The 12,429-nt window shown below is 40.5% G+C and overlaps 2 long non-coding RNA genes across 3 annotated transcripts; both read right to left on the bottom strand.

Annotated features, from left to right (window-relative positions):
* Nucleotides 1-1,140: 1,140 nt before the first annotated feature.
* On the bottom strand, nucleotides 1,141-3,950 carry LOC115926144. Of its 2 annotated transcripts, XR_004064993.1 has the most exons (3): nucleotides 3,918-3,950; nucleotides 2,480-2,596; nucleotides 1,141-1,760 (listed from the first exon to the last, which is right to left on the bottom strand). It is a non-coding gene; the product is annotated as an uncharacterized LOC115926144 (long non-coding RNA). The 2 variants fall into 2 exon arrangements; XR_004064992.1 differs by lacking the exon at nucleotides 3,918-3,950 and having other exon boundaries at nucleotides 2,480-2,874.
* Nucleotides 3,951-4,631: 681 nt separating this feature from the next.
* LOC115926143 lies at nucleotides 4,632-12,216 on the bottom strand. Its single transcript, XR_004064991.1, has 3 exons — nucleotides 12,128-12,216; nucleotides 5,199-5,290; nucleotides 4,632-4,737 (listed from the first exon to the last, which is right to left on the bottom strand). It is a non-coding gene; the product is annotated as an uncharacterized LOC115926143 (long non-coding RNA).
* Nucleotides 12,217-12,429: the final 213 nt, after the last annotated feature.

Below are 12,429 nucleotides of genomic sequence, written 5' to 3'. Positions count from 1 at the left end.
AAGGGGGGACGCCCCCCCCCCCCGGATCCGCCACTGCCCCTCTCTAACCTCGCTCTCTCAGCTCCACCGTTCCTCTCTGTTTCCTTTACTTTTTGTTCCCCCTTTAACCACCCCCCTATTAATTCCTCTTTTTCTCCCTGCTTTCACAGAGTCTCCTCATTGTATATAATATCACCTCACATCTCTTTGCCTTCCTCCTCTTTCAGCCTCAATTTATATATCGGGCATATATCATTATTGTCCCACTCATTTCTAGCCCTTCCTCCATTTTCTTTCCCATTTCATCCTCTTTTTCCTCACTCGATCCATCTCCTCCCTTCTACCCTATTCCACTCTATATACCTCTCTCTTCTTCCTCCTACCCCACCCCCTCTGTTTTCCACACTCAGTCTCCTTCTCGCCTCGTCCCCTTCTATTCTCTCGATCCTCCTTCCCCACCCTCTCTAAACTCATTCTATTGCCTCATTCGCCGTCTTGCTCATCGTGTTCCTTCCCCCTCTCTAATTGCCTCCAACCCTCTCTCTCTCTCTTGTTCCTTACTGAAATACTAGTGTTAATGTTTGTCACACAATAGTATACATGGATACATGGAGACACAATGTAAATCAAGACGCTATGTAGAGCGGTCCAATGATGGTTAGACCTGTATGGGAGGGGGAATGAAATGTTTCCCCGACATCACTGTTTTGGGGAAAATATATCGGAAATCCAACCCGCCCACCTTCAGGCAAGAGAAACAAATTAAAATGATATAAACTTGAATAAAAGTAAACGATATAGGTGATGGAAAAATGTTACTTAGGACCTAGCAATTATAATTTTCTGCTATATTAATTTATTATCCTCGTCTCCTCATGTAGAAAACAAAACCCGTTACAATACACAATATGGGGCACTTATCCCTCTCCACCAACCCCTCCCCGAATCAAAGAATATGTACAACTCATGGTTGGGAGGAACAAAAATTGATATTCCTCATAAAAGGAATCAATGTTACTGATCATGCTGAGCTTATAATGCAGTCGTTTGTCTTCAAACATTTTTTATATATGAAACAGCTCCGGCTACTGAGTGGCCGGTGGCCTTCTATCACCCTGCCCAATTCGCGTTCCAGAGAAGAACAAAGTCCACACGAAGAAATAAAATTCTCGACAAGAGTCAAGTGTTGAAGTGGATAGTAACTTTATTACAATTTATTACATATAATCACGAAAAGTCATATCTATGGGCTGGATGCCCCAAACTCCGCTAAAACTTTAGCACTTCATGGCCGCAAAGGAAATGGAGTATGAAACAAAATGAGGAAGTCACCCGAAAAATAAAAGCTCGCGCCACTTCAGAAACTGCTTCCCATTTTATACTTTCTGAGACGTGTTGTCCCTTAAATGGGCGTGTCACTACAAGGCATTGCGTCAAATTAATCCCTGGAACCATATACACCCAAATTAAAAGGAACTTTATTAATTTTGCGAAAGTAACCTCCAAAGTTGAGCTCACCGGACCCACCATTACTCCTCTACAATCCATTGATTGAGTTTATGTGTATTGCAAGTAGTCCACAGTCAGGAGGGTCACAAACCCCTCTACATGTACATCCAATATCACACCTTGATTCTTGAAGAGCCATGTTATTTGAGATGAACTCGGTAGAGGTATCCACATTGTTTTCGAGTTGCACGCTCCTTTTGGTGACTGCTCCCCTTCAGCTCCAAGTACAGCAAAGTCCAATGGCATCCTTGTACGCAATTCTGACAAGCCGGCTGTTCATGAATAAAATATAAACTATTTTCAAATAGTATACAACTTTAAGAAGTAAAGCTGACATCATCAGTGTATTTCTTCTTCGTTTTTTTCTTGTTCTACACCTTCTAGTAAGTAATCTTCAAAGGGCTATTAGTTTTATATAAACATATTGTTCGCTCGACAGGAGTACATTCCTTATTTTCCATGCTTATCAGCCCAACGACAGATCCCAGATAATTATAATAATACATGGTCTTCATGGTCTGAAATGAAATTACTGTATTACCAAACATGCCTTTCATTAATAATATACTACGTTTGTGTAAAAAATCTAATTAAACATTCAGGCCATTGTTTTTAAAATGGCATTCACAGAGAAATCATAGAATTGAATTCCAAAAATACTTGACACTGCAACTTTACAGTGTAAAAATCTCATTCTGATCTGAGTTGTAACAACCAAAGGTGTCCAATCATTTTTATTTTTTGTTTACTTCTCGGGCAACTACCTCCAGGACATCCAAGATACAGCCATATGACATATTTAGATCTTGTTCTGCTAGGCTGACCACCCTACCACCCCCATTTTTGTTTAAAATCACCAATCCAGACGTTGAACTTGGGTTACTGTTGTTAAAGAGAATATATTGTAAAAGTGGGATGGGTTGCATGTGGTAAGGATGTGTTGGTTAACAATTGCAACATAAAGTTCTCGCTCTTCTATGGGGCGACTTACTTCAGACACTGTCATCTGGCCTCCAAGCTTTGGACAGCAAGGTCCTTGTCTACCATATCATCGTGAGCTTCTCATTCTACCGTTCATTTGCATGAAATACATTACATGTACAGGCACCTGTTTGTATAGAGACATAAAATAAACTCACTTTTATGGCATGTTCATGAAAGCAATGTACAGTACTAATTATAAAGTGAACAGCAGGGTAGGGTTCTTGCAGAATTTCTAGAACTCGCAGTAAGGGTGTAATAAAATATGAACCTTGAACAATACTGGTATGTAGAAAGGGATTTAGGGTAGCCCGAAATTGTGTCCGGCAATGTTTAAATGAGCTACACAAAAAAAATTCACTAACAACTGATAATTAGAACAAATTACATGTGGATGGAAAGATTTTCTCTTGAAAAACACGAATAATTTGCTGAGAAATCATATAGATATCATGGAAAGGCGTAAAATGCAATTTTTCAAGACCCTTCTTAGACCCCCAAGCGCCCCCGAACGTAAGCCAAACACACGAGCGTAGCGAGCTCTGAATAGTGACGTCACACACTGGACAAACAGCTCAGTGCCGTGTAGTAGTATGTAGCTAGCCAGCCGTGTCCCGTATGTGACGTCACTAATATTGACGCTCTATAAAGGACCGCTGATTAAGGCAGAAAATCTGGATCTCAAAACTAACATTTTTGAGAGTTGATTACTGCTGGCCCCAAACATCTTTTGAAGAAAAGAGTTGTTGTATTTGATCAGCAAGGCTTCCCCTTCGCAATGATATGAGTTGTGCATCAATTCAAAACACTTTTGATTCTTCGTGTGGCTACTTTAATATATTTAGGGTTGACAATATGTTTAGCAATGGATCCAGGATTAAAGTTAAGAATTCATTTTGTGTTACAACATGACCAGTAAATAAATGCCAATAGAGCACGTTGTAAAAATTGCTGAATTCTTTTAACTGGTAATACAGTGCTACATGTTTCACAAACTGCAGGCCAGTGTGTTTTTACTTTATAAAATCTATTGTAAATGATACTGTGTTGTATACTTTTTTCCCTTCCACTCTTCATCATGTTGCTGCTTTCACAATACAGAGGAAGATTTTAAAACTACCATTGATGAGTAAGAGATACATGCAGCTCCACCAGCACCTGGAAAATCAAGTTGTACGACACCTTCTCCTGAGACAATTGCTTCACATAAATTTTCTACACTATTAAACTTCATCCCTAGGCCTAACCCTCAACCTAAACCACCTTAATCCCAATTCCAACCCTCAGTCTAACCCTACACCTTTGACAAAATAAAGCCTAGAGTAGTCGTTGCAGGAGCAAATATTGAGTTACTAAAAATGCCATGACAGACTCATATGCTATGAATTTCTCTCTGTTTCTTTCCCTGATTTGTTAAAAAAAACATTGTAATATGCATTATGAATTACCAGTCCATTGTGCTTCGCTCAGGCGCGGATCCAGGATTTAATAGGGGAGGGGGCTCAACTTTTTTTTTTTTTTGCTCCCGAAAATTTGAAAATCGCGCCGGCCGAAAAGTCGCTCAGTGGGGGTGGGGGGGGGGGGGGGAGCCCAACCCCCCAAAAGGTAAAAATCACGTGATTTTACATGATTTTTTTCTCAAGGGGGGGGGGGGGCGGGCCCCCCGGGCTCCCCCCTGGATCCGCCACTGGCTTCGCTCATATATTGCCAGGCACAAGAGTCCATCGCTTTGAGGTAAGGGGTTGAACATCAAGACTGGAAGTGGAACCTCAAGGCACCCCATGATCTCTCAACAGCAAGGCCTTCCTCTCAATCCGCTCAGGCGCGGATCCAGGATTTGTTAGGGGAGGGGGCCCAACTTTTTTTTTTTTGCTCCCGAAAATTTGAAAATCGCGCCGGCCGAAAAGTCGCTCAGTAGTGGGGGGGGGGGGGGGGGGGGGGGGGGGCCGGGGGTAGTGAGCACATTTTTTTTGTTTTTTGATCCTCAAAAAATTTTCAATTTGCACCCCCCCCCCCCCCTTGAGCGCCAGGGGAGGGGGGCCCAACCCCCAAAAAGGTAAAAATCACGTGATTTTACATGATTTTTTTCTCAAGGGGGGGGGGGGGCCGGGCCCCCCGGGCTCCCCCCTGGATCCGCCACTGGCTTCGCTCATATATTGCCAGGCACAAGAGTCCATCGCTTTGAGGTAAGGGGTAGAACATCAAGACTGGATGTGGAACCTCAAGGCACCCCATGATCTCTCAACAGCAAGGCTTTCCTCTCAATCCCTGGAACAGAATTATACAAATATTCAATAAATATTATCCAAATATGTAAGAATACACAAAAATTGCATTTTTTTTTCTTTCAGTTGTCTTCAATGTTAACTTTTTTTTCAGCAAAATTGGATAGTCAATAATTTTTTGCTTGTCATTCTGTTTCGTGTATAGGACTCTCCCCATCCCTTCTTCATGGCCTTCAAATGTTAATTATAAAAACTATATATATTGAAAGTTAAAATACACTTTAAATAAACACTAGAGCAACTTTTTAGTAGACATCTTGTTGCACACATACATGTAGCCACCCCTGAATGGATACTTCTCAAACCAGCCCTTTGCATACCCCTCCAACTTGGCCTTATTTAATGCCCGCACCCATTTAAAAATTTCCTTTTACTTGACAAACTAAACAGATCAAGTTTTAAAAAGTCCAAGAAATTTTTTTTTTTAAATAAAAAAAGGTTTACCTTCTCTTGTGGTGGTCTGTTTCTCCAAGACATTCTTGTTTCAGGCACATACTCAAAGAAGCAAGCATTTGGTAATACACTCTGTATATTTCCTGTAAAAGAGAGGGGGAAAATTTATTCTTAAAATAGCTTGGTTCACATTCAGACTCAGTGACTGAAAACAACAGTCACTGCTACAATGTTTGCAGTCTAAAGACTAAGAGTAGAGACAGAGTCTTGACGTAAACTAAGACACAGAGTCAAGACTGCGCCAAAACAAGATCAATATTCTAGAGTAAATTTAGAAACCACTAGCATGACTAGGCACGAGACTGCACTACACTGCAGAGTGCAGTATACTTCTTCTCCTTCTTGAAGATAATCTGCCTCCTATCCTTCAATACCGGTACTGAAGATTCTTGCAGATGCCGTATATTTATATATATTCGGCCTGAGTGGGCTGTGCAGGTAGACCACTACACCAGGTTTTTCCCCTATTCTTATACGAATAGTGCCGTGGGTTCTTAACTTGCAAGGGTGGTGACTATCCTGTACATGGGGTCTCTTTTTAACATCCTATCCGAGAGATGGATTGTTTTCCACGTAACATAGCCTGCGTTTATGAAACAACAAGGGGAGGGGCATGGTAACGCACAATGCTTGCTTCAGTCATCCGCCTGGGTGAGATTCGAACCCAAGATCTTTGGGCCGACAGGCAGACGCTTCACCGACTGAGCCAATTTGCCTCCTAGTCCTCCTACTGTCTACCGACTAGACTCTAGATTACTTACATTTCTATTTTAATTCTAATTTAACTAAAGTCTAGTGAAATCTTTACTCCAGGGAGCTCCATCGCCGAAGCCCTTCAGTGGCCGTAGGCGGAGCTCTCTGAAGCATATACATGTATAGCATGGAGTTAGTGAAATCTAAACACTGTTTGGGGTTTTGCAGTTTATTGCAGGAGCTGTTTTTTTGGCTGCTTACAGCTTAGCCTGCCCTTGAAATAAAAATGAAATTTTCAATTCTAAATTTATTAAATCCGACAGCCAAGTCCGGATAACAGCAACGGATTACAGTAGATCTACTACTACAGTATTTCACTCCAGCAAAGCATAGACTGATATAGACAGAAAGCTTCAGTCTCTAATATCGACGGTTGTTCTGCTGAAATTGCATCTGGCTCCTCTGACCGCCTCTATACATAGACTGAAGTACGTCCTATGGTGACTGAGTGGAACAAATGGTTCGGTTTAACAGGACCGCGATGAATGAGATATGCAACAAAATTTTTACTCTTTACATCCTCATATATTCACTTTGGCTGTAAAATTACATTTGATTATATTAAAAAGTAAAAAATAACTTAGAAATATCTACTTTGACTTACGATAGCTTGCTCATTTAGATCCTAAATTAACAAGTCAACGCAAAGCGTACCATCCCCTCGCAGGGTACAAATGACCTACATGTATATACAAATGTGCATCAGAACAAGTTACCTCCATTGGACTATACTATTATATTACTAGGCAAGGAAGTTAACCACATTTCACATATATAATTAGGTGTTTTTGCATATTTAATGAGCTATGACCTTTCACCTTTGATCTACATACTCGGAAATTGAACTTAGGCTGTGTTTTGATACTATGTACCTTAATATCAAATTTCTTTAAAATCTGTCAAACATTACTCAAGTTATCGAATGGAAACCAGATTCGCATATTTAATCATAATGAGCTATGACCTTTGACCTCCATATTCCGAAATCGAACTTGGGTTGTGTTTTGATACCATGAACCTTCATATCAAATTTCATTAAAATCCGTCAAACATTACCGAAGTTATTGATCGGAATCCAAAATTGTTATGGACGGACGGACGCACGGTAGGACGGACGGCAGTGTTTCTATATCCCCTCCGACTTCGTTGGCGAGGGGATAATGATTAATCCGAGAAAGTCTCGTAGTCAACATGTTTCGTTGTGAGCCATCTTGGTTTTAGTTGATGAATATTCATTTTTTTCATGTCGAACGTCCAATAGCTACGTACGAGTCAGCCCGGCTTGACCAGGTGACATATGAATATTCATAAACCCAATATTAAACGAGTGCTCTAATTGGCCATTGGCTATGTTTTGGTAGGTTGACCCGGAAATATATCGGCCGGGTCATGTCATAGATTACCAGAATGAATGCATGAACGTACCGTTTCACGGTTCTGAAATAAAAATTGGATAACTCATACACGTAATTCCGTAAATTTCACATTTGAAAATAAGTCATAAAAACTGTGAATAGGAGAAAAATATAGGGTCTAAATTTTTTTCTATTTGCTTTATAAATCAGAAAATCAGATCTTAATATCGAAAATCGGGGGGGGGGGGCAGATTTCAGAGTAAAAAGAGGTACAGAATAGACTAGTGCTGTAAATCAGACGCTATGTTCGTGTTCGGATCGGTTAGGCAGAGTTCAGCAATTTTTCACCCGAACTTGGTTCGGTTCGGGGTTTGGTAATATGATAGCAAGCAGCGTTATAGCCACGGTGGTCGGCACCCGGCGGGCCGGCCGGCCAGGCCCTTCCAGCACGGGGGACTTCTTCCACTCAAATTCACATTAAAAAACTGCTCTTAACGTAATTATTTGTGAAGAATAGTACTACTTATATTCGTATTTCCGTCTTGAATCATGTTTTGTTTTCAATTTGTCAATAAATGATATTTTTAAAAGATTTTCGGAGACGGTTGTTGTCTAATGTTAGAGTCACGAAAGCTGCCATCTTGAATAGAGACTCAGGCTCGTCGATCACTGTTTTTTTTATAAGTGTTTATTTTCGATAGAAAAAATATAAAATCCCTATTTTTCCTGAATAAATAAATACCATACTATAATATACATTTATTTCATTATTTATATTGTGAAATTTGTCCGATATTGTTACAATTAAAATATTAATTTTTTGTTGAATGGGTTTGAGCTGAACTTTTTTTGATCACGCACATGTATTCTTGTTTATGGCTTTTTTAACTTCAGTTCGGTTCGGCGGTTCGGCTACAGCACTAGAAAAGGCTCAATCTACCCCCCCCCCCCCCCCCCCCCCCCCCGTGTGAGTCGTCTGGGTTACCATCTGTGTATGGGGAATGTCAACAAATGTCAGTTTTATTAAAGAAATGACCCATATCAGACGGTTATTTCTGTCTAAGACTGATAGAGAGCCCGCCCCCCCCCCCCCACTCAGTGTTATTTAGGGTACACAAATGCTTGTTCCCTCTTTTTGAAAGCACCCCCTATCTGAGGACTGCCGAAATTTAGGGATGCCCCTTATGCGGGCTTTTCCTGCCTTGGAGACCCCATAAATCCGGAACACTGCTCAATGAACCCCCTATCTCAGAAAAAGCAGACCAACCCCCCCCTTACTCAGATAAGCTGTCATTACCGGTTGGCTCACACACCCAGAGAATACCCCAAAGAACTAAGCCTGCATTACATACATTTAGCACATGAAATACATACAAATTTCTGTGCTCGTGTTTTCATTCATACCTTGTAAGAATAAACAAAGTCTGCAAATTAGTTCTATGTTCACTTATCTGCATAATATATCACCAGCGAATAATTACTTTAGTGCCTGATTTTGAGACTTAGTTAGAAATAAACCTTCCATTATTCTTAACTGACATCACCTGTGTCTGCATGACTGTGTCCTTTCACATACTAATGTACCTGTCATGATGAATGACTTATGTAATCAAACTCTGTAACTAAGTACTTTATCCTCGTAGAGATACTCTTTAGATTTAATGAATCAGTAATTACTGCTATTTAATTTTAGGTGTCATCAATTGTCACTAAACTAAAGTACCGATTTTTAGTTAAATCAGTTGAGTTTCGTACAGTGGTGTTTGAAATGTTGAGAATATAGGTTCAATACACAGGACACAGCCAGGATAGTAATGCAGCTGTGTGTGAATTAGGATAGACTACAGTATAAAAATAGTCTACATCAGTCCCTGGATTTGATTGATTTTTCTATGTTCAAGATATTTTATAATCCCCTTTTTTAATTTCTCAGGAGTCCAAAGAGATGAGAGAAACAAGAAAAAACACACCCTTCTTAAAGAAATCTCCAGGTGAAAAGTCAAATACACCCCCTATTTTTAGAATTCTCAGGCCGGACTTTGTCGTACGAAAAGTACCCCTTTACCGGACATTTTGGTAACACGCATGGTGTCCCTCCGTTTTCGGAATGGGGGGGGGGGGGGGGGGGAGCAGGATAGAGAGTCAATGCTAATGCGTATTGACCTTGGCTATTTAGCACTGCACTACGTGTTAATACTTTAATAGGCAGAATTGCACACACAAATAGTCCATACACACCTAACAAATGAATGCACGCAATAAAGACGATGCGAAGTGGCTGATTGGCAATTTTGACAGTAAGCCTACGCTTAAAAGTTTTAAATTATTCTTTCTAACATAGACTTCTAGATCTGTAAGTTGAAAAAAATTGTATTTTACTGCTATTTTAGTCTAGTAGTAGGTGTCATCAATTGTCACTAGTCTAGATCTAAGTAAAAGTAAAATACCAATTTTGAGTGAAATTGGCTGAGCTTTGTACAGTGCTGTGTGAAATGTTGAGAATCAATAGCACAACGTTTAATACACAGCCAGGAGGCGAGTTTGCTCAGTTAGTAAAGTGTCTGCTTGTCGAACCAAACATGGAGATATATGGGTCTAGTCTAGATCTAAGAAGGGAGATCTCGGATTCGACCCCCACCCAGGCGGATGACTGAAGTGTGTTAACGTTCCCCTTCCCTCGTTCATAGGCGCAGCGCACAGGTTATGTCAAGTGGAAAACACTACGTCCCTCGGATAAGACGTTAAATGGAGGCCCCGTGTGCAGGAGAGTCACCACCCTTGCAAAGAACCCATTCATTGCACTATTTGTAGCTATAAATTATAGCTAGAGGTCTAGTAAGTAGTATAATCTAGACCCTAGTGTAATGGTCCACATGCACAGCCCAATCACTCAGGCCTAGTACTGGTATAAGGCATCTGCAAGAATCTTCAGTATTGAAGGAGCTAGGAGTAGATCTAGGAGGCAGATTATCTTGAAGAAGAAGGATAGTAGGCCTAGCCCTAGTCTAGTCTATATTTGTATACTTGTAAAGCGCTTAGCCTTAGAGACATTTTTGTAAAGCGCTCAGCCTTTGTATTAAGCGCTAGAGTAAAGTACCCGGTTTTCGGCCACTTAAGACAAAATCCTATTTATTGGACTCTTTACTTCCTATTTATTATCATTTCTTGTTCAAATCATGAAGCAAATATTATTATTATTTAAACAAAAAAAGAATCCCAAAAAAAAATCACGAATTGCCATGACAATATTCATTTCAATTTTCACTGTTTTGGAGCCGGTTATCGGCCGAGCGTTTCAGTTTACGGCCGCATGTACAAAGTCAATAGGAAGCGCTCGCGCGCGCCGTGCGTTTCTGCGCTGATGTATAGCACAAGCGGGCGGAGCAGGTATCCCACGCCGGAGCTCCCGGGTGCTCGCCTGGCCGAATACAGGCACAGCGGTGATCGGAAGTTGGAATCTGAATTAGACAGACATATCGTGTGTGCGTCGCGGTGTGCGGCTGCATTGATTTAATACATGCGATGAGATACTTTTGAGCTTGCGACCAGCACAAAATCGGGCTCTATATCTGAAAAATACTTGAAATAAAGCTCATTTTATGGTACCCATATTTCTTACATACACGCGTAAGAAACTCGATTTTTCAGATTTGGGTAGCGGGACCGCCGATTACATCGCTAAAATGTGATATTTTAGGATATATTTTTCATTGCAAATGTGGTTCTTCAGTGACACTGGCATGGTATGGTATGTGTGGGATATGTGTTATGCTATTATGCGATGTATTTTAAAGTGATTTTACCATGTATCCAACCAATTGGCCGAAAACCGGAGCTGACCGATTACCGGGTACTTTACTCTATATAAAAATTAAAGCCAGTGTAGTTCCGTATCCATTTTTTTCGCAGTTTAATAATCCATTCTTAGGCTTAGCAAAGGAATTTTAGCCCAATTTTTTACTAATTTGAATCATAATCATATAGATCTAGAGGTCTAGGGCCTTTTGCATTTTCCACCTGAATTTGGATCACATCCGACATCGGCGTCGTTGCTCAGTACCATCTCTACGCTATAGCTCTGCACCTCAAACTGAAGCTATCAGTCCAAAATTATGCACATTTCTCGCATGCACGATACCATAAACCATACGAGAAGTTTGCATAATTTTGGACTGATACTGATAGCTTCAGTGTGAGTTGCAAAGCTATAGCGTAGAGACGGTACTGAGCGACAACATCGACATCGAAGCCTTAAACGGAGGTTTCCCGATGTCGGATGTGATCCAAATTCAGGTGGAAAATGTGATATAGATGTCTAGATCTAGATCTAGGTCTAGATCTAGACCCCTCTATGTCTAGATCTAGAGTCTAGACCTAACCGTTAGTGTTAGACCTATGAATTAAAATTAGTAAAAAAAATGGGCTAAATTTCCTTGCTAAGAATGGATATGAAACTGCTAAAAAAATGGATACGGAACTACACTAGCGCCAAATTAAATATTATTTATTGTTCTTAATGCAGCTAGAATCTACATGTAGGGTCTAGAGGTCTATGTGTGTGCAGTATACATCAGCTCAGTACTGACAGTAGGCCGTAGGGACTGTTGCGAAAATGCCCGGGAGTTCTAGGGCGGACGCTACCCGCAGCTTCCGCTCTCGGCTCGCGCCTGTACGTACCCACCCCGGCTACTCGAGCTCTCACTCTCAGAATCAATCTTTGTTTAACCTCCGGAAAAGTATTCAAACATCAAAAACCACATTAATATGACCTTATGAATAAGAAAGTACGGAATAAATACGACATGTACTTACAGGATTTCTACAGAAAACCGTGTCAAGCACCAAAGTTGGGTTCATCGTCACAGATAAAGTCTATAAATATAGCGTTGTAGTTGTTTTAGTTGTATATATTATATAGGCGCGCAGCTCAGAGCACGACAGTGCAATTAGACTCGTTCGCGAACTATCAATTAATTATTGACTATATCAACTTGTTATTTGTTTTATGAAACGAATTTTTTGTACTTCTATCGCAGATTGAATTCTTAATTAGATGTGTTATAGATATCAAATTTGTTATATTAATTCGATTCTGAGTTCAATGCTGCGGATAT

This window comes from Strongylocentrotus purpuratus, unplaced genomic scaffold (assembly GCF_000002235.5).
Source record: "Strongylocentrotus purpuratus isolate Spur 01 unplaced genomic scaffold, Spur_5.0 spur5_scaffold_19, whole genome shotgun sequence".
Classification (NCBI taxonomy): Eukaryota; Metazoa; Echinodermata; class Echinoidea; order Camarodonta; family Strongylocentrotidae; genus Strongylocentrotus; species Strongylocentrotus purpuratus.
The sequence above is the reverse complement of the archived record's forward strand: the minus strand, read 5'-3'. Positions and strand labels throughout refer to the sequence as shown.